Source organism: Mustelus asterias, chromosome 16, assembly GCF_964213995.1.
Source record: "Mustelus asterias chromosome 16, sMusAst1.hap1.1, whole genome shotgun sequence".
In the NCBI taxonomy this organism is placed as follows: Eukaryota; Metazoa; Chordata; class Chondrichthyes; order Carcharhiniformes; family Triakidae; genus Mustelus; species Mustelus asterias.
The window spans coordinates 2,403,949-2,425,109 of NC_135816.1; positions in this window are offsets into that span (position 1 = coordinate 2,403,949).

A 21,161-nucleotide genomic window follows, 5' to 3' on the forward strand; every position below is an offset into this window, starting at 1 on the left:
AACTTTATTGACTTGCTTGTACTGGCAACTTTGGTGAAAAACTGCTTTCTTCTCGGTTACCTGGTTCCAATTGAACTCAAGTGCTCCTGCCTCTGGCTACTAAGCCAAAACGTTGTTTTTTTTCTATTTGTAATGGCTTTTATGTCACAAACCCTAAATTACAATTCAGGCAAAGTTTAAATGAAACTAAAAGCCATAGGCTTGCTGGTACCTGTGTTTGGCATGAAGCTAAACTAAAGTTTTAAGCCTTTCTTAGCGCGCAAATAGCGAAACACAAATTAAGCTTTAACTTGTGGTATTATCGCTCGACTATTAATCCAGGAACTCCACTAATGTTCTGGGGACCAGGTTTCGAACCCCGCCACGGCAGATGGTAGAATTTGAATTCAATAAAAAATATCTGGAATTAAGAATCTACTGATGACTATGTAACCATTGTCAATTGTTGGAAAAACCCACCTGGTTCACTCATGTCTTTTAGGGAAGGAAATTTGCGTCTTTACCTGGTCTGGCCTCCATGTGACTCCAGAACCACAGCAATGTGGTTGATTCTCAACTGCCAAAGAACAAAGAAGAAAGAACATTACAGCACAGGAACAGGCCCTTCGGCCCTCCAAACCTGCACTGACCATGCTGCCCGGCTGAAATAAAACCCCCTACTCTTCTGGAGACCACATCCCTCTATTCCCATCCTATTCATGTATTTGTCAAGACGCCCCTTAAAATTCACTGTCATACCTGCTTCCACTACCTCCCCCCTCAGGCAACTAGGGACGGGCAATAAATGTTGGCCAGCCAGCGACGCCCATGTCCCACGAATGAATAAAAAAAAATACAAATAGAAACAGTTGAGCTGCCTCAATTTCCTAACCAGCTATCCTGGAGAAGGGTAACGAGGCACTAGTGAAGGCTGCATATGAGCTTTCAAATGATGGTACTCACTGACTTGAGAGACTGCAACGAGGCATTTAGAATGGAAGGAGATCCATTTGGAGGTTACATGTCAGTGAGATGAGTAATTGTTCCTTTGCTGCATATTCTATGTAATTCAATGTAACCAGCAGGGGAAACAGAACAGGGCACAATCCGTCTACAGATCCGAGAGCAAACTGAGCGCTGACCTGACTAAGGTTTTCAAAATGATGGAAAGCTTTCATAGGGCAGATGTAGAGAAAGCGTTTTCACTTATGAGAGAGAGCAAAAGGAGGGACATGAGTACAAAATAATCTTTCATAAAGTGAATCAGGAAAACAGGAGAAACTTTATCTATAGAATGGTGAGAATGTGGAACTCACTATCAGGATTACATGGTATAGACACAGTAAGGAGAAGCTCAACACACACATGAAGGAAAGCAAAAAGGTGAGTCTGCTGAATGGTTTAGATGTAGATGAATGAAGGAGCTTCCATTCTCTGTCATATGAGATTTTGAACGATTATTGCTGACAGATACATCGTAACTCTATACATGTTGCGACCAACATTGCAATCACATGGGTTTCAAAACTTTGCCTCTCTGCATTTTATTTTTACATTAATCATTCTGCGGATGTAGGCATCTCTCGCAAGGCCAGCATTTATTACCCAAACCTCACTGTCCTTGTGAAGGTGGTGGTGAGCATTTCTATTGCAAGCTGCAAATTACAAACAACGTTTCATTTTCCTAAACAGAGGGAAATATCCGCCTTTGTAAGACTCGAATATTCATTAATCTTTACTTGTGTTTCACATTTAAAATGTTCCCAGTATTTTGAAGCTTTCAGTTCTTTTGATGCTGAATTTCCATTCATTCAATGAATGGCCTGAGGGTGACCTTTCCCAGAGAGCTGTGTGTGTGACTGGACTCAAACAAACTCAAAACTAATCACTTGGTTTACAAGATTATCCATATCACTTTGTTTTCAGTCCCAAAAGGCTGCGAAACAATAATTCTACAGATCAAATTGCATTGTTACTGGGTAACTAATTCCATGGACATAACTATCATTTTAATCAATTTGTTTTTTGTGAATGGCAAAGAGAAAGGCAGAATATTTAATTTATCGCAGAGAAGTTATTGTGGTTGTGTGTAAACTTGCCCCAGATTGGAGGAAGGTGGTTGTTGTCCTTATTTTCCTCTGTGATGTCAATGGAAGGCAGGTGGAGAGAAACGGTGGGAATCAGAATTTCACCGAGCATCCAATTATCCTCCACCAAGCTTCTGAAATAAGACCGGCAAACCCCTGCGGTAACTTTCCCCTTCAGTGTCACCAACAACCAGAATTATCATTGGAACCTACAATCAAATATGACAGACCCAGGTGTGGAAGAATTGTCAAACCTTAATACTGTCTGAGACTTGAGGTTGGGGGAGAAGTAAAGATTATGGATGGAAGTTTACAAGAAAAGTTCTAAGTGTTCAGCGACAGTGAAAATGGGAGTTCCAGATCTGCTTTTTGTGCGAGTTTTAATTCCCAATCTTATGCATGTAGTGCATAATAAAATGGGCTAGACTGTTTTGAACTACTCGAGGCAGTGGGTCTTAATTTATCATCCAGCTTGTTCAGGCAGCAGAGGGAGCTATTGCTCATATGCAGACCTCTGTGTCTGCACATGCGCAATATTAACAGCAGTGGCCTGACAGAGAGAGAGAGAGAGGTCTGTCAAGCCTCTGCTGTTGCAGCTAGCCACAGGCCCACAATCATGGGGGCACACGGCCGATCACGAACACACCTCCCAAAAATATAGTCCCCGCCGCCCAGACTGATCACACCCCCGCTGTGCATGTAGAGTGCGCAGCGGGCCCCCCTCCCTCCCCAATTGGGCCACCCCGGCCTGTCTCTACCTTTCAAGGCCCTGCCCCATGTGTCCCACCCCTCCAGGCCCTGCCCCCTTTAAGCCCTGCCCCGGCACTACCCAGTGGGCATTTTCAGGAAAGTTAATCACTATCAGATTGCCACTTTGCCCCGACTCCTCCATGCCACAAGCCGAGCTCCACGTTTCTGACTGAAACTTCTGATCCTGACTACTTCCAAAACACAGAGCGTACCTGAAATCAAACTGCTTCTTCACGGCACTGGATCATCCAAGGAAGACAAGCCATGACTCTTTTTTGTGGCAAAAGCTGTTTTATTCTGATATGTGTTCACTAACACACTGAAAAGCTGAGACATTTACAGTGTGTGTGGGGATTGATTGAAATATATAAAATCCTGAATGGTATTGACAGGGTGGATGTGGAAAGGATGTTTTCTCATTTGGGAGAATCTGGAACTAGAGGTCACTGTTTAAAAATAAGGAGTTGCTCATTTAGAACGGAGATGAGGCAAAATGATTTCACTCACAGGGTTGAGAGTCTTTGGAATCCTGTTTCTGAAAAGGTGGTGGAAGCAGAGCCTTTGAATATTTCTCAGGCAGAGGTGGAGAGATTATTGATAAGCAAGGGGGTGAAAGGTTATCGGGGGTGGGTGGGGTGCAGATTTGAGGTTCTATCAGATCAGTATGATTATTTTAAATGGTGAAGCAAGCTTGATGGGCCGAATGGCCTACTCCTGTTCCTTGTTCATATGTTTGTATGTAAGTTTGTAGGGTAGGAAAGGTAAGGTGGGGTTGGGTGGCAAGTGGGTGGGGTGGTGGTTTACACGGTGCTAGGATAGTTATAGGACAGGTGGCAGATGAGTAGTGTGGTGAGGTCAGATCAGTTTGGGTGAGGGAGAGTAGGGTGGTCAGAAGCGGGTCAGGGGTTGAGGAGGGAGTCAGGGAGATGGGGAGATTGGGGGGCGGGCCAGTGGGGAGTGACTAAGTGGGAGGATCAGTTGTACAGGAGTTAGGCCACTTTTCTATCGAACGTTTCCTGGGTACCTATCCAGGTAAATAAGTGGGAACCACCTGAAGCTTCTGACTCCAACTCGGTGTCAGGATCCAGGGCAGCTGGGTCATTGCCCGTTAAAAGCTCAAACTTCCCGACATCTCCCATGGAGTCAGCACATCAGGGCCTCTCAGCAGTGTCATAGCCCAGTCTCCGACAATCCAGAGATAGCTGGATCTGGGTCATTGTTTCCTTGGGTTTATGAGAAGGAGAATGACTCTGGAGTTGTTTGAGTTCTGGCTGATCATGGAGCTGATTTGTGGACAGGAGCACTGCTGATGAAACAGTTTGTTTGAATCGTAACCTTTCAACCCACTTGACAAATTCTAATCTCAGTCGTTCTGAGTCAGCCTGGTACAGAGTTATTTCTGTCTGGTTTCTCCCCTGGGCTGACTCACATGCAGCATACAGGTAACGAATGTGCGTCATTTACTTTCCCTACATATCCTCAGCTGGTGAGATAATGGAGCATTTTGAAACTGTGTACACGACCCATTCATTCCCCTCACCACCAAAGCGCGAGAATGCTTCACTCTCAGAATTCATAAAATTAATATAATTCATTAAAATTAACTTTAACACCTCCTAATCATTTCATCTCATCTACCTCCCCCTCCTCTGCCTTGATGACAAGAACAACACTGCACATTTGATTTGATTTGATTTATTATTGTCACATGTATTAGTATACAGTGAAATCCTTCCGGTATTCACCGGTATCCTTCGGTACTCACCTGATGGAGGAGCAGTGCTCCGAATGTTCGTGCTGCCAAATAAACCTGTTGGACTTGAACTTGGTATTGTGAGACTACTTACTATACAGTGAAAAGTATTGTTTCTTGCACAAAAAACAGACAAAGCGTAATCATTGGAACCAATAACAAACAAAATAGAACATAGAACATAGAACAGTACAGCACAGAACAGGCCCTTCGGCCCACGATGTTGTGCCGAGCTTTATCTGACACCAAGATCAAGCTATCCCACTCCCTGTCATCCTGGTGTGCTCCATGTGCCTATCCAATAACCGCTTAAATGTTTCTAAAGTGTCTGACTCCACTATCACTGCAGGCAGTCCATTCCACACCCCAACCACTCTCTGCGTAAAGAACCTACCTCTGATATCCTTCCTATATCTCCCACCACGAACCCTATAGTTATGCCCCCTTGTAATAGCTCCATCCATCCGAGGAAATAGTCTTTGAACGTTCACTCTATCTTCCCCCTTCATCATTTTATAACCCTCTATCAAGTCTCCCCTCAGCCTCCTCCGCTCCAGAGAGAACAGCCCCAGCTCCCTCAACCTTTCCTCATAAGACCTACCCTCCAAACCAGGCAGCATCCTGGTAAATCTCCTCTGCACTCCTTCCAGCGCTTCCACATCCTTCTTATAGTGAGGTGACCAGAACTGCACACAATATTCCAAATGTGGTCTCACCAAATCTGGCAACAAGCCAGCTACCGAGGTAATAGGACATGGGACTAAAAATTTGGTCAAGGGAGTAGGTTTTAAGAAGAACTTAAAAGGTGAATCAAGAGCCAGCAGCGAGGCGGAGAAGTTTTAAGGAGGGGATTCCAGAGCACACAGACCAGGGAGCTGAAGGCTTCAAGCAAAGGCACATATCTGATCGGTGTCTTTGTGATAGATGGCTGAGAAATTCCACAGGGTTCAGTGAAAGCCCCTTTGCTTCTTGTAGCCTGAACCAATAATTGGGGCGTGAATGTCTGATATGAAAATTGGTGGTGTGGTTGATAGTGAGGTGGATAGCTGTGGACTGCAGAAAGATCTCAATGGACTGGTCAGGTGGGCAGAAAAGTGGCGAATGGAATATGATGTGCAGCAGCATGAGGTGATGTATTTTTTGGAAGACACACAAAGCAATGTGAATATAGAATAAGTGGTCAGATTCTGGGAGCTGTAGAGAAACATAGGGACCTATGAATGTAGATCCACAGATCCCTGAAGGTAGCTGGACAGCTAGATATGATAGCTAATAAGACATGTGAGATTCTTGCCGTTATAGGTAAAAACATTGAAGATCAGAGCAGGGAAGTTGTGTTAAAACTGTTTGAAGTAAAGGTGGCAGAGAGGAGATTTAACTGATATGCACAAAAGTATGAGCCACCTATATAGAGTGGACAGGAAGAACCTGTTCCTATTAGCAAGGAGGTCAATAAAATGGGAGGAATAGATTTAAAGTGACTACTAGAATGATTATAGGGGCATTGTAGATGTCTGGAACTCACTGCCTGAAAGTGTGGTAGAAACAGAATTCCTCATTACACTAAAAAAAGGCTTAAGGTACAATAATCTATCAGATTACAGACCCAGAAGTGAAAGGTGTGGTTGGATGGGATCACCCAAAGAACAAAGAACAAAGAAAATTACAGCACAGGAAGAGGCCCTTCGGCCCTCCAAGCCTGCACTGACCATGCTGCCCGACTTAACTAAAACCCCCTACCCTTCTGGGGACCATATCCCTCTATTCCCATCCTATTCATGTATTTGTCAAAATGCCCCTTAAAAGTCACTACCATATCCTCTTCCACTACCTATCAATGGGTGCCTGGTGCAATGAGTTCCAGGCACCCACTACCCTCTGCGCAAAAAATCTGCCTCGTACATCTCCTTTAAACCTTGCCCCTCGCACCTTAAACCTGTGCCCCCTAGTAATTGACTCCTCCACCCTGGGAAAAAGCTTCTGACAATCCACTCTGTCCATGCCTCTCATAATCTTATAGACTTCTATCAGGTCGCCCCTCAACCTCTGTCGTTCCAGTGAGAACAAACCAAGTTTCTCCAACCTCTCCTCATAGCTAATGCCCTCTATACCAGGCAACATCCTGGTAAATCTTTTCTGTACCCTCTCCAAAGCCTCCACATCCTTCTGGTAGTGTGGCGACCAGAATTGAACACTATATTCCAAGTGTGGCCTAACTAAGGTTCTATAAAGCTGCAACATGACTTGCCAATTTTTAAACTCAATGCTCTGGCCGATGAAGGCAAGCATGCCATATGCCTTCTTGACCACCTTCTCCACCTGCATTGCCACTTTCAGTGACCTGTGTACCTGTACACCCAGATCCCTTTTCCAATCAATACTCTGAAGGGTTCTGCCATTTACTGTATATTTCCTATCTGTATTAGACCTTCCAAAATGCATTACCTCACATTTGTCTGGATTAAACTCCATCTGCCATCTCTCTGTCCAAGTCTCCAGCCGATCTATATCCTGCTGTATCGTCTGATGGTCCTCATCGCTATCCGCAAATCCACCAACCTTTGTGTCGTCCGCAAACTTACTAATCAATCCAGTTACATTTTCCTCCAAATCATTTATATATGTTACAAACAGCAAAGATCCCAGCACTGATCCCTGAGGAACACCACTTGTCACAGCCCTCCATTCAGAAATGCACCCTTCCACTGCTACCCTCTGTCTTCTTTGATCGAGCCAGTTCTGTAGCCACCTTGCCAGCTCACCTCGAATCCTAAGTGACTTCACCTTCTGCATCAGTCTGCCATGAGGGACCTTATCAAAGGCCTTACTAAAGTCCATTGGCCAGAATGAATACGATGGGTCCAATGGCCTTCATCTGTGCTGAAAGTATTCTCTGTTTCTCTGCGATGAGTTTTACGCTGTGGACAAGTTCAATGGAAATATTGGGGGTGAGGCCACCTCGGCCTGGTCTGATCACCATATTTTAAATTTTAATTAGTATGAATCAAGACTTCCATTCATCTCCAGGAAGAAGCCTCACCTCAGAAAGCTGCCAGTCAATCAGAGGACAATGACTCTCCATATTTTCAGGGTCATGTCAGACCAGGCAGGCTGCTCAATGGAAAAGGGGTTGGAAACTGTCAGGGGTTTCTGATTGGCACTGAGGTACCAGAAGAAAGGAACTCCCCCCTTTCACTGGGCGACAGAACACGGGGAAATCCTGCCAAGCTGGACGCTGGGTGCAGGATTCCTGCTGCCCATTCAATCTGACAGCAGCTCAATCAGACTTGGCAATGCCACCTGGCACCTCCCTTGCCACTCCTAACATTACAGCAGGGACAGCGGCAGAAGGACAAGTCGTGGGCACGGACAAGCCTTCCAAGGACATAGCATTTAAATTTCTGGGTTTACTCCCTGCTTTCCCAGCCCTAGTAGACTTCAGAGAGTAATTAGCTGGAGGTGTTGGGGGGGGTTTGATTGAGGGGTGTAGTTGGGGTACAGGGGGTAGTCTGGAGTGTAGTTGGTGAGGTTGCGAGGGTAGTTAGGAGTCGAGGATTAGTCGGGTGTGTAGACCAGGGATGCTTGGGGATCATAGTAGGAGGATAGTGGGGGGGAGGGCTGGGGATTTAGCTGTAGTAGTCATCGGGGGAGTGAGGGGTAGTTGGGGATCTAGTTGGTAGGGGACCTGTGGGGGCCAGTACAATAGTTACCCATATGTGAGAAGTTGTTTTAATTCTTCTAACTTTTCTGGGGAAACTATTCTGGATGGACAGTCAACAGCACCTGAGCCTTTGATTTTAACCCGATTATCAAATGATTCCAGGTGCAGAGTAATTTCCATCGGAAGTTTGAACTTCCCGGGCAGTCCAGGGGTTGGGGGAACGAGCGCATCATCTGGGAGACCTCGAGGGTATGTGTCTCTGCAGATTGGAGGTGATGGGCTGTTCATGTATATTATAAATATATATTACTGGTGTGAGCGTTCATTGAAGGACAGGCTGATAGAGAAGGCGGAGGGTGTTTTTACATCCCATCCACTTCCAATTCAATCGATAGCAAATGAAAGTGAATCATTGGCTTACGATGAGATTGTTTCACACTTCTAACAAAGATCAATTTCACACATTTATGTATTTATATTCCGTGTATTTTCTGCATGTTTGAATGGTTTTAATAAACCGTACATACAGCTGACATTGTCATTCTGACACATTAACCCAAATGGAAATAATTCATTTCAATGTCCATAAAAGATGGAACTGTCTCCCTCACACCATCTGCATAACAAAGACCCCACGATTCAATTTAGGATACATTTTTTCTGACCATCCTTCGTCTTTTAATACTTTCATTCCAGCTGATTGTTCTTTGGAGAGGGGAAGTGGTCAAGGAAAATCTTCATGGAGCCTGTCCTTACAAGATTCATTCATCGGATAACACAGCACAGTGGAGGCCATTCAGCCCCTTGAGCTTGTGCCGACTCTTTCAAATGCAGTTAGTCTCATTCTTCAGCTCCTTCTCCAACTCCATGAACATTTTTCTCCTTATGGCACTTATGCAATTCCCTCTTGAAGCCTGTATTGAATCTATATCCATCTCTCTATCACATGTTGCATTCCAAATCCTATCCACTCTTTGCCAGTTGCCTTAAATCTGTATTAAAAGCAAAATACTGCAGATGCTGGAAATATAAATAGAAAATGTTGGAAAATCTCAGTAGGCCTGGCCCTATCCGTGGATGAAGAACAGAGTGAATCCAATATGACGCTAACAGTTCTGAGAACGAGTCAGACGGGCTTGAAACGTTTAACTCTGTTTTTCTCTCCACAGATGCTGCCAGACCTGCTGAGTTTTTCCAGCAGGTTTTTATTATCTTAAATCTGTGCACTTCAAAAAGTCTTCAGGGTTTTGAACAATTCTACCAAACCTCCCTTTTAACTTTGGATAAAAGCAAACTGCTGCGGATGCTGGAATCTGAAATCAAAAGAGAAAATGCTGGAAAATCTCAGCAGGTCTGGCAGCATCTGAAATTTTCCAGCATTTTCTCTTTTGGTCTCCCTTTTAACTTTTCCATTTTTATCAGCCTTTCCAACCAACTCAGGTCTTTCAACTCTGGAAGCATTTTAATAACTTTCCTTTGCAACCTTTCTTTGAGCTTAACTCTTCTGCTGCTGAGCTTTGCATTTTAGTGCCAGTATTGTCAAAGACATCATCGTTCCCTCCTCAGCAAAGTGCTTTGGAATGGGGTTTGCATCAAATTTCCAGTCTTGTTACCAGCAGCAGAAAGATGTCAGCGAATCTATGGAGAATTATCCCGAGTTTTGATTGATTGGTTTGAGAGAATCTGTCTCCATGAACAGGTGGGTCAATAATGTAACAAAGATTTCAAATCATTGACAAAAGAGCCTGAGCGGAGATGATTTTATTGTATGGATTGCAGTGTCTGAAAGGTTAGGGAAATGTAATTTTGAATGTTCAAAAGGGAAATATTTTGCTGGGTTCTTGGGAAACTGTAATAGGGAGTGGTGGGTGGGGGTGGTGAAATCAATAGGATAACTCTTTCAAAGAGCCAGCAGTGTTAAGATGGGTTGAATGGGCTCTTTCTCAGCTCTAAGCTGTTATGATTCCAGCTGCCTTCATACTAATTCTTACAGAGGAAGGAGCTGACAGGATCAGTCTCTCTGCTGAGTTGCCAGATCTCAACCTGGGCGACAGTGTTAATATCAGAATTGGCTAAAGTGTCCGTGAACTAGAGAGGGACTCGAGGTATGATGCCAAACTGCTTCTCCTAGTCATTATCCAGGAATCCCTTTGGGAAGGCACAAAACACTATGTCGATCTTAGGGAAGATGAAAGATTGACTTGAGTACAATGTGGGATAATGTGAAGAATAAAAAAGCAGAGTATCAGCTGGACTTGACTGCAGACTTCCAAAGCACAGAGTGATGCGCGATTAAATCACTCGGGAGGCTAGATTGTACCCGGGAAATAAAGGCTTTTATTACTGACAAGAATGGAGCACACTATATACAATACAATCCTAGACTAAAGGGTCTCCAGGCAGTGCAGTGACCTTTATACTTCCCCTAGTAGGCGGAGCCAACTGGAGTGTACCACAGAACAATATCAACAGGTAGAACAGCCCAACCGTAACACCAACAGTAATTACAGTAACATATCTACAAACCCCATAGTGCTGACCATCCATGGCTCAGCACTCATAGTGGTAACCAACTATGGTTCACCACACAGAGTGAACGAGGTGTTCTTGTTCATGAGTCACATAAAGCCAGTACGCAGATTCAGCAAGTAATCAAGATGGTGAATGGAGTGCTATCCTTTATTTCAAAAGGAATTGAATTTAAAAGGATAAAAACAAAATACTGCGGATGCTGGAATCTGAAACAAAAGAGAAAATGCTGGAAAATCTCAGCAGGTCTGGCAGCATCTGTGGAGAGAGAGAATAGAGCCAACGTTTCAAGTCCAGGCTGCTCTTCATCAGAGACACTCTGACAAAAGGTCCTCCAGACTCGAAACATTGGCTGGATTCTCTCCCCACAGATGCTGCCAGACCTGCTGAGATTTTCCAGCATTTTCTGTTCCTGTTATAAAAGTAAGGATGCTATGCTTCAGTTATTCAGGGCAATGGTGGGACCACATCTTGAACCCTGTGTGAAGTTTTGGTCTCCTTATTTAAGGAAGGATGTAAATGCGTTGGAGGTGGTTCAGAGGAGGTTTACTGGATTGATGCCTGGAATGAGTGGGTTGTCTTATGAAGAAATGTTGGACAGACTGGGCTTGTCTCTCCTGGAGTTAAGAAGGGTGAGGGGGTGACTCAATTGAAGTACATAAGATTTTGAAATGGACTCGACAAGATGGATGTGGAAAGAATGTTTCCTCTTGTGGATGAGTCCAGGACATGGGGGCACTGGTTTAAATTTAGGGGTCACCTTTTTAGCGCAGAGATGAAGAGGATTTTTTCTGACGGTTGTGCGACTTTGGAACTCTCTGCCTCAGAGGGCAGTGGAGTTGGCAGTGGGGGGGTAGTGTCATTGAATGTTTTTAAGGTGAAGATCGATAAATTCTTGTTAGACACGGGAATCAAAGGTTCTCAAGAGGTAGATGGGAATGTGGAATTTAAAACACAAGAAGATCAACCTTGATCTTATTGAATGGCTCCAGAGTCTGAATGGCCTCTCCCTGCTCCGATTTCATATGTTCGTATGTTCTTCTGGACCGTGATGCCCATCTCAATGAGCCGCTGGTTGGCTTTGAAGACCAGATATGAAGAGTGACTTTTTGAGTGAGGGACTGGCAGGTTGTCAGAAGCTAGGAAGGAATAGTAGAAAAGGAGCAAGATTGCTAACAGGGGCAATCGCACAGATAGATTTTCAAAATTGTATACCTGTTTTGGGTGAGAATCATCCGTATCTAACCAGATGGTTCCAAGGTGACCTGTTCACCAGGTGCCATCAGCTAAAGTCAAAATCAGTTTATTTATTTGCTTTGCCACTGAAAAATGCTAAACCATCTCAAAATCAGTGAAAGATAATTGGCTCAAGCCACGAGTGTAATAGCAAAGGGGCTGTGCATACGCACTTGAAGAGAATGTCACATTGTATTTGACCAGATGAGGTACCTAAAGCTCAGGAGCCAGCTCAGCACTGAGCTAGCAAAAGAGGAAATCCTGTGCTGCAAAACAGCTTGGCTCGGTGAAAAACAGAACAATGAAATCACAAACTCATTTCTGGATTTGACTTTCACAAGTAAGACCCTGGCTCCATGTTTAAAGGCAAAAGGTAATGTGAGACTGCAGGATAACCTTACCATCCGAATTCAACAAGGTAGCATCATAGAATGGCTACAGCACCAAGGACGCTGTTTGCCCGTCATGTTTACACACCAAATGAACAATTCACCCAGCGCCATTCTCTCACCTTCTCCCCTTAACCCTTCCCTGGCGGGATTCTCCGGCCGTGCTCGCCTGAAAACCAGAGATTCCCGCCCAACTTCAATGGACCTTTACATGGTCTGCCCCCGGCCCGCTAGAATTCCAGTCAGGGGCAGGATGGGAGAATTCCGGCCCACATTCTTCCTTCGCAGATAATAGTCCCTCTTGAATGGCTCAGCTGAACCTGACTCCACCACACTCTCAGACAGAGAGTACAATTGAGACACAAACTCAATTGAGACCACAAAAAATCAGCTTTGTTCTTATCTAAAGGTGAATTGGGATCAATGGGCCAAATGGCCTCCTCCTGGACCCTGTGTAATCGTGCACTTGTAACTTTGCTGAGGGTCATCCAATGATCATGTCCATCAGCAGAGAATCGAACCATTGCCCCTTGATATCCAACACTCGGATCACTGAAGTTTCGACGATTAACATACGGAATGTTACCATTGATCGGAAACTGAACTGAATCATCCAGATAAATGCTGCAGCAGTTCAGAGGCTGCAAATTCGAAAGTACAGTTCAAAGTTTATTTATTAGTCACAAGTAAGACTTACATTAATACTGCAATGAAGTTACTGTGAAATTCCCCAAGTTGCCACAGTCCAGCGCCTGTTCGGGCCAATGCACCTAATCAGCACGTCTTTTAGAATGTGGGAGAAAACCGGAGCACCCAGAGGAAATCCTGTGCAAACTCCGCACAGACAGTGACCCAAGTCGGGAGTCGAACCCGGGTCCCTGACGCTGTGAGGCAGCAGTGCTAAGCACTGTGCCACTGTGCCGTCCCTGCGGCCAGTAACTCAGCTCCTGATTCTTCAAAGCCTGTCTACACTTTCCACTGCTTTGACAAAGCAGCCAGCATTATTAAGGACCCCACCCACCCCGGACATTCTCTCTTTCATCTTCTTCCGTCGGGAAAAAGATACAAAAGTCTGAGGTCACGTACCAACCGACTCAAGAACAGCTTCTTCCCTGTTGCTGTCAGACTTTTGAATGGACCTACCTTGCATTAAATTGATCTTTCCCTACACCCTAGCTATGACTGTAACACTACATTCTGCACACTCTCGTTTGGCCAAAAGGATTAAGGAAAATCCCAAGGCTTTTTATACATATATAAAGAGCAAGAGGGGAGCCAGGGAGAGGGTTGGCTCACTCAAGAACAAGGGAGGGAATCTATGCGTGGAGACAGAGGAAATGGGTGAGGTATTAAATGAGTATTTTGCGTCAATATTCACCAAAGAGAAGGACTTGGTGGATGATGAGTCTGGGAAAGGATGTGTAGATAGTTTGAGTCATGTTGAGATCAAAAAGGAGGAGGTATTGGGGTTCTTGAGAAACATCAAGGTGGACAAGTCCCCAGGGCCTGATGGGATATACCCCAGAATACTGAGAGAGGCAAGGGAGGAAATTGCTGGGGACTTGAGAGAAATCTTTGTATCCTCACTGGCTACAGGGAAGGTCACCACAGTAAGAAGTTTAACAACACCAGGTTAAAGTCCAACAGTTTTATTTGGTAGCAAATGCCACTAGCTAGGGCGGCACGGTAGCACAGTGGTTAGCACTGCTGCTTCACAGCTCCAGGGTCCCGGGTTCAATTCCCGGCTCGGGTCACTGTCTGTGTGGAGTTTGCACATTCTCCTCGTGTCTGCGTGGGTTTCCTCCGGGTGCTCCGGTTTCCTCCCACAGTCCAAAGATGTGCGGGTTAGGTTAATTGGCCAGGTTAAAAAAAAAAATTGCCCCTTAGAGTCCTGGGATGCGTAGGTTAGAGGGATTAGTGGGTAAAATATGTGGGGGTAGGGCCTGGGTGGGATTGTGGTCGGTGCAGACTCGATGGGCCGAATGGCCTCCTTCTGCGCTGTAGGGTTTCTATGATTCTATGATTCTTTCGGAGCGCTGCCCCTTCATCAGATGGAGTGGAGAAATGCTCACAAACAGGGCATACAGAGACACAAACTCAATTTACAGAATAATGATTGGAATGCAGTCTTTACAGATAATCAAGTCTTAAAGGTACAAACAATGTGAATGGAGACAGCATTACGCACAGGTTAAAGAGATGTGTATTGTCTCCAATTAACCAATCAACCAAGCAGAGCGCTTGCTGCCCCTTGCCTGACGAAGCGGCAGCAAGTGCTCCGAAAGCGAGTGGCTTTTGCGACCAAATAAACCTGTTAGACTTTAACCTGGTGTTGTGAGACTTCTTACTGTGTTTACCCCAGTCCAACGCCGGCATCTCCACATCGGTCAAAGAAGACAGAGGGTGGCGTTTCTGAATGGAGGGCTGTGACAAGTGGTGTTCCTCAGGGATCAGTGCTGGGACCTTTGCTGTTTGTAATATATATAGATGATTTGGAGGAAAATGTAACTGGATTGATTAGTAAGTTTGCGGATGACACAAAGGTTGGTGGATTTGCGGATAGCGATGAGGACCATCAGAGGATACAGCAGGATATAGTTCAGTTGGAGACTTGGGCGGAGAGATGGCAGATGGAGTTTAATCTGGACAAATGTGAGGTAATGTATTTTGGAAGGTCTAATACAAATAGGAAATATACAGTAAATGGCAGAACCCTTCAGAGTATTGATTGGAAAAGGGATCTGGGTGTACTGGTACACAGGTCACTGAAAGTGGCAATGCAGGTGGAGAAGGTAGTCAAGAAGGCATATGGCATGCTTGCCTTCATCGGCTGGGGCATTGAGTTTCAAAATTGGCAAGTCATGTTGCAGCTTTACAGAACCTTAATTGGGCCGCACTTGGAATATAGTGTTCAATTCTGGTTGCCACAATACCAGAAGGAGGCTTTGGAGAGGGTACAGAAAAGATTTACCAGGATGTTGCCTGATATGGAGGGTATTAGCTATGAGGAGAGGTTGGAGAAACTTGGTTTGTTCTCACTGGAGCGACGGAGGTTGAGGGGAGACCTGATAGAAGTCGACAAGATTATGAGAGGCATGGACAGAGTGGATAGTCTGAAGCTTTTTCCCAGGGTGCAAGAGTCAATTACTAGGGGGCATAGGTTTAAGGTGTGAGGGGAAATGTTTAAACGAGATGTATGAGGCAGATTTTTTACACAGAGTGTAGTGGGTACCTGGAACTCATTGCCGGGGGAGGTAGTGGAAGTGGATACGGTAGTGACTTCTAAGGGGCGTCTTAACAAGTACATGAATAGGATGGGAACAGAGGGATATAGTCCCTGGAAGGGTAGGGGGTTTTAGTTAAGTCGGGCAGCATGGTCAGTGCAGGCTTGGAGGGCCGAAGGGCCTGTTCCTGTGCTGTAATTTCTTTGTTCTTTGTAGGCAGTCCTTCCACATCCCTATCCTCAAAAGATTGGCACTATCTAATTTTTTGTCTGCTGCATAATGATTGGGCAACTTAAGCAGGCTGAGGTTCATTCTCTAGAAAGAGATGTTGCTTTGATAGGAAGCTTTAAAATCATTGAGGGGTTTACTCGGGTAGATGTAGCAACGATGCCTCCACTTGTGGGGAAACCAAAACTAGATACCTTACATAAATACAAGATAGTCACTGATAACTCTAACAAAGAATTAAGGAGAATCTTTACTCGGAGTGATGAGAATATGAAATCATTGCTACATGGAGTGGTTGAAGTAAAGTTAGATGCGTACATGAAGGAGGGAGGAATGGAAGGATATGTCGATAGGGAATGATGAAATAAGTTGGGATTTTGATTGGATTTGATTTATTGTTGTCACATGTATTAACATACAGTGAAAAGTATTGTTTCTTGCGCGCTATCCAGACAAAACATACCGTTCAGAGAAGGAAATGAGAGAGTGCAGAATGTAGTGTTACAATCATAGCTCGGGTGTAGAGAAAGATCAACTTAATGCAAGGTAGATCCATTCAAAAGTCTGACAGCAGCCGGGAAGAAGCTGTCCTTGAGTCGGTTGGTGCATGACCTCAGACTTTTGCAGCTTTTTCCCGAAGGAAGAAGGTGGAAGAGAAAATGTCTGGGGTGCGTGAGGTCCTTCATTGTGCTGGCTGCTTTGCCGAGGCATCAGGAAGTGTAGACAGAGTCAGTGGATGGGAGGCTGGTTTGCGTGATGGATTGGGCTACATTCACGACCTTTTGTAGTTCCTTGCGGTCTTGGGCAGATCAGGAGCCATATCAAGCTGTGATACAACCAGAAAGAATGCTTTCTATGGAGCATCTGTAAAAGTTGGAGAGAGTCGTAGCTGACATGCCAAATTTCCTTAGTCTTCTGAGAAAGTAGAGGCGTTGGTGGACTTTCTTAACTATAGTGTCGGCATGGGGGTCCAGGACAGGTTGTTGGTGATCTGGACACCTAAAACCTTGAAGCTCTCGACACTTTCTACTTCGTCCCCATTGATGTAGACAGGGGCATGTTCTCCTTTACGCTTCCTGAAGTCGATGACAATCTCCTTCGTTTTGTTGACATTGAGGGAGAGATTATTGTTGCCGCACCAGTTCACCAGATTCTCTATCTCATTCCTGTACTCTGTTTCGTTATTGTTTGACATCCAACCCACTACAGTGGTGTCGTCAACAAACTTGAAAATTGAATTGGAGGGGAATTTGGCCGCACAATCATAGGTGTATAAGGAGTATAGTAGGGGGCTGAGAACACAGCCTTGTGGGGCACCGGTGTTGAGGATGATCGTGGAGGTGGGGTTGTTGCCTATCCTTACTGATTGTGGTCTGTGAGTTGGGAAGTTCAGGATCCAGTCGCAGAGGGAGGTGCCGAGGCCCAGGCCACAGCGTTTGGAGATGAGTTTCATGGGAATAATAGTGTTGAAGGCTGAGCTGTAATCAATAAATAGGAGTCTGACATGAGAGTCTTGTGAAGCATAAACTACAGACCGGAATGGTTCCGCTGAATGGCCTGTTGCTGTGATGTGGAATTCGACATTGAAGGCGATAGTTCGACCAGAATTGTGAGACACTGAGGGAAGATATAGACAGGTTGGTCAGATAGGCAGATAAGTGCAAAGTGATATACTTTGGAGGGAATAACAAGGCAAGGGAGTATTCAATGAATGGCAGGACACTAGAAAGCTCAGAGGAACAGAAGGATCTAGGGTCCTTGTCTACAGATTCCTGAAGGCGGCAGGGCAGGTTAATGGGGTAAGTTAAGAGACATACGGGATACATGGCATAGATTATAAGAGCCTCACACTTGGAAGGATGTGATTACACCGGAGGAATGCAGAGGAGAATCACCAGGATACTGCCTGGGATGGAGCATCTGAGCTATGAGGAGAGACTCGATAGGCATGGATTGTTTTCTCTAGAGCAGAGAAGGCTGAGGGGGGACCTGATTGAGGTGTATCAGATTATGAGGGGTTTGGACAGGGCGAGTAGGTAGCAGCTGTTCCCTTAGTTGAAGGGTCAATAATGAGGTCGGTAATTTTAAGGTGAGTGGCAGGAGGTTTAGAGGGGATTTGAGGAAAACCGTTTTCACCCAGAGGGTGATGGGAGTCTGGAATGCAACATGCTGACAAAACACGACTGCACTGAGATCAGGGCACCCTCTCTCCATGCCCAAAAATCCACTCACCCCAACGCCATGAATAAATGAATCCCCCACTCACCCATAAGGCTGTCACTGGCGTTTGCCTCTGGGCATAGGGATGATGCCAACCTGCAGTGTCAATCTGTGCCTGGGCACTGCCGGGGGCATTACCAGGGCACTGCGTATCATGTCCCTCTCCCCCAGGGCATGTCTGGGGGGGTGAACTTGTTGTAAACTGCGCTAATATGACATCACGTCAGTGAGGTTCGAAAACATGCCTTGGGCTCAATATATACAGTGAGGGAGGTCTATCGTAATATGTACATGTATTGTAAAGTATTTAAATCTGGTTCACACACGTTGTTTGCATGAACTTAATTACATCTATTGGAATTCTTTGAGGATGTAACTGGTAGAGTTGATCGAGGAGAACCTGTAGATGTATTTCTCATCAGTATTTACTGTTGAGAAAAGCATGGATGTTAGGGAACTTGGGGAAATAAATAGTGATGTCTTGAGGAGTGTACATATTACAGAGAAGGAGGTGCTGGAAGTCTTAAAGCGCATCAAGGTAGATAAATCCCCGGGACCTGATGAAGTGTATCCCAGGACATTGTGGGAGGCTAGGGAGGAAATTGCGGGTCCCCTAGCAGAGATATTTGAATCATCGATAGTCACGGGTGAGGTGCCTGAAGATTGGAGGGTGGCAAATGTTGTGCCTTTGATTAAAAAGGGCTGCAGGGAAAAGCTTGGGAACTACAGGCCAGTGAGCCTCACATCTGTGGTGGGTAAATTGTTGGAAGATACTTTGAGAGACGCAAGGACTGATTAGGGACAGTCAGCATGGCTTTGTGAGTGGAAAATCATGTCCCACAAATTTGATTGAGATTTTGAAAGGGCAACCAAGAAGGTAGATGAGGGCAGTGCAGTTGATGTTGTCTGCATGGACTTTAGCAAGGCCTTCGACAAGGTACCGCATGGTAGGTTGTTGCATAAGGTTAAATCTCATGGGATCCAGGATGAGGTAGCGAAATGGATACAAAATTGGCCTGATGACAGAAGACAGAGGGTGGTTGTAGAGGGTTGTTTTTCAAACTGGAGGCCTGTGACCAGCGGTGTGCCTCAGGGATCAGTGCTGGGCCCACTGTTATTTGTCATTTATAGTAATGATTTGGATGAGAATATAGGAGGCATGGTTAGCAAGTTTGCAGATGACACCAAGATTGGTGGCATGGTGGACAATGAAGAAAGTTATCTCCAATTGCAACGGGATCTTGATCAATTGAGCCAGTGGGCTGACGAATGGCAGATGGAGTTTAATTTAGACAAATGCAAGTTGATGCATTATGGTAGGTTGAACCAGGGCAGGACTTACTCAGTCAATGGTAGGGCATTGGGGGGAGTTACAGAACAAAGAGATCTAGAGATACATGTTCATAGCACCTTGAAAGTGGAGTCACAGGTGGACAGAGTGGTGAAGAAGGCATTCAGCATGCTTGGTTTCATTAGTCAGAACATTGTTGAACGTTGGAACGTATTGTTGAAGTTGTACAAGACATTGGTTAGGCCACACTTGGAATACTGTGTACAGCTCTGGTCACCTTATTATAAAAAGGATATAATTAAACTAGAAAGAGCGCAGAAAAGATTTACTAGGATGCTACCGGGACTCGATGGTTTGAGTTATCAGGAGATTCTGGATAGACTGGGACTTTTTTCTCTGGAGTGTAGGAGGCTGAGGGATGATCTTATAGAGGTCTATAAAATAATGAGGGGCACAGATCAGCTAGATAGTCAATATCTTTTCCCAAAGGTAGGGGAGTCTAAAACTAGAGGGCATAGGTTTAAGGTGAGAGGGGAGAGATACAAAAGGGTCCAGAGGGGCAATTGTTTCACACAGAGGGTGGTGAGTGTCTGGAACAAGCTGCCAGAGGTAGTAAAGAACAAAGAACAAAGAACAATACAGCACAGGAACAGGCCCTTCGGCCCTCCAAGCCCGCGCCGCTCCCTGGTCCAAACTAGAATATTCTTTTGTATCCCTCCATTCCCACTCCGTTCATGTGGCTATCTAGATAAGTCTTAAACGTTCCCAGTGTGTCCGCCTCCACCACCTTGCCCGGCAGCGCATTCCAGGCCCCCATCACCCTCTGTGTAAAGTACGCCCTTCTGATATCCGTGTTAATCCTCCTCCCCCTCACCTTGAACCTATGACCCTCGTGAACGTAGTGGTAGTGGTAGAGGCGGGTACAACTTTGTCTTTTAAAAAGCATTTAGACAGCGACTTGGGTAAGATGGGTATAGAGAGATATGGGCCAAATGCGGGCAATTGGGACAAGCTTTGGGATTTTAAAAAAAAGGGCGGCATGGACAAGTTGGGCCGAAGGGCCTGTTTCCATGCTGTAAACCTCTATGATTCTGTGCAGTTTATTTAGACTTTCAGAAAGCTTTCGACAAGGTCTCATGTAACATTTTGTACAGAGCGTTGGCGAGGCCACACCTGGAGTATTGTGTGCAGTTTTGGTATCCTTATCTGAAGAAGAATGTCCTTACTATAGAGGGAGCACAGCGAAGGTTTACCAGGCTGATCCTGGGATGGCAGGTCTGTCATATGAGGAGAGACTAAGTCAGTTAGGATTATATTCACTGGAGTTTAGAAGAGTGAGAGGGGATCTGATAGGAACTTATAAAATTCTAATTGGGTTAGACACCGTAGATTCAGAAAGAATGTTCCCAATGCTGGGGGAGTCAGACCAAGGGTCATAGTTTGAGGATAAGGGGTCAACCTTTTAGAACTGAGGTGAGGAGAAATTTCTTCACCCAGAGGGTGGTGAATGTGTGGAATTCACTCCCACAGAATGTAGTTGAGGTCAAAATGTTGTCTGATTTCAAGAAGAAATTTGATATAGCTCTTGAGCCCAAAGGGATCAAGGGATATGGGGGGAAGGGGGCGATCAGGATATTGAATTTGATGACCAGCCATGATCAATCTGAATGACGGAGCAGGCTCGAAGGGCCGAATGGCCTACTCCTGCTTCTAATTTTTGTTTCATCACCAGCGAAGGATGGTGAAAATCAGAAGTCGCAATCTTGCCAGCGAGATTCACGACTTCCGGGTTTCACCATATCTTGAGCCCTCGC